The sequence below is a fragment of the Palaemon carinicauda genome, chromosome 6 (genome assembly GCF_036898095.1).
Source record: "Palaemon carinicauda isolate YSFRI2023 chromosome 6, ASM3689809v2, whole genome shotgun sequence".
In the NCBI taxonomy this organism is placed as follows: Eukaryota; Metazoa; Arthropoda; class Malacostraca; order Decapoda; family Palaemonidae; genus Palaemon; species Palaemon carinicauda.
This window is the reverse complement of record NC_090730.1, coordinates 179,410,316-179,412,647: the sequence shown is the minus strand read 5'-3', so window position 1 is coordinate 179,412,647 and position 2,332 is coordinate 179,410,316.

Genomic DNA, 2,332 nt, shown 5'->3' with positions numbered 1-2,332 from the left:
AACCTATAAATGGTATATATCTAATTGCTTTCCGTGTTCAGTCTGAGTGGTTTGATATATTCTGCATTAGTTTCTCCTAGCCATCACTAATAGTTATGTAAAGGTAATTAATGGCTTTTTTTTTTTTAAACCGATATATCTATCACTATTTCTGACTGTATCTTTGAAGATAAAATATCTATCCCTCTATTTCAAACAGTAGCTTTGTGGATCAAATAACTATCCCTCTATTTCAAACAGTAGCTTTGAGGATCAAATAACTATCCCTCTATTTCTGGCTGTAGCTTTGAAGATGAAATATCTATCACTCTATTTCTGACTGTAACTTTGAAGATAAAATATCTATCCCTCTATTTCTGACTGTAGCTTTGAAGATAAAGTATCTATCACCCTATTTCTGACTGTGGCTTTGAAGATAAAATATCTATCCCTATATTTTTGAGTGTAGCTTTGAAGATAAAATATCTATCCCCCTATTTCTGACTGTAGCTTTGAAGATAAAATATCTATCCCTCTATTTCTGACTGTAGCTTTGAAGATAAAATATCGATCCCTATATATCTGACAATAGCTTTGAAGATAAAATATAAATACCTCTATTTCCTACCGTAGTTTTGAAGATGAAAGGTCTATCCCTCTATTTCTGACTGTAGCTTTGATGATAAAATATCTATCCCTCTATTTCTGACTGTAGCTTTGAAGATAAAATATCTATCCCTCTATTTCTGACTGTAGCTTTGAAGATAAAATATCTATCCCTCTATTTCTGACTGTAGCTTTGAAGATAAAATATCGATCCCTATATATCTGACAATAGCTTTGAAGATAAAATATAAATACCTCTATTTCCTACCGTAGTTTTGAAGATGAAAGGTCTATCCCTCTATTTCTGACTGTAGCTTTGATGATAAAATATCTATCCCTCTATCTCTGACTGTAGCTTTGAAGATGAAATATCTATCCTTCTATTTCTTACTATAGTTTTGAAGATGAAATATCTATCCCTCTATTTCTGACTAGCTTGGAAGATGAATTATCTATTCCTCTATTTCTGACTGTAGCTTCGAAGATAAAATACCTATCCCTCTATCCATCAAGGCAAATTGAAAATTTATCATGCACATGATATGCTTCCAAATATAGCTTGCATGTATTTACATTTTAATCCACGATACCTTTAAAACCGTAAAAACTTCGAATCTGTTTTAATCCACTATCTATTCAGGGAAGGCTTTTGTTGCTAGTAAATCATTTCTAAACGAGTTTGATAACAAATCAAATCACAATCATTAATCAATAATTCGCGTTTGTTACGTGGACGACAGACTTCAACCTCTCAGGAAATGAACGCAGCGGATTATTAAGGATCAGCTGAACTCTGTTCTTCCTGAGTGTTTTTCCATTGATTGCTTTTACGGATAACTGGTAGGATTTGAAGAGACCAGGATATTACACGTGACCTTTTTGAGTTTTTATTCGTTTTGATTTCATCCATCATTTCTTTCCATTTTAAAAGATATATGCTAGTACATTTTTTTTATATATATAGATTAGAGGGTCATATTATATCAATGATGGAGCCTCGATCCACTAGTCCTGGAGGACCTAGTAACTTTCATTTCATATTTAGTATGATGGTTGTGACTTTATCTTATTGGGTAAGTTATGTAATTATTTTATTATTCTCAATTCGTACTACTACAGCACTAATAATAGGGAAGGATTACTAGATTTACTCATGTCTATGATAGATTATTTGTATATGTGGATAAAAGACCTTACTCGAGTGCCATATGTAGATGAGATCATGGTGTTGGGTAGATGGAGATGGTTTGAGCATTCTCAAACCCAAGAGAGATTAGTTCACCAAACTTTTAACTGGTTTCCACAAGGCACTAGAAGAGTTGGAAGGCCCAAGCCTACACGGCTGACAATTATGAAGCGTGAATTTGGAGGTGATGAGTGGAGAAGTATTGAATTAAAAGCTCAAGATAAGACAACTGGCGAAATCTAAACAAATTCCCTTTTCGTCGATAGGCTTAGGAGGAAATTATTATGATGAATATTTCCACTTTATATAAGTTTCAATGAGAATTACGTCTAATAGTTCGTGGTTACAATTGTAGTATTTGGTCCACTTACATTGTATTATATTAGTATATACTTATCTATTTGGATATATATAATTTCATTCACAAAGAATGTAACTTACACTATTGTAATGTCATTATTTTCTCATTTTTTTTATAATATATCATATTAGTATACCCTTCTTGTATATGGATATATATTCTTTTATTCCCAAGTAATGTAGATTGTAGTATTGTAATGT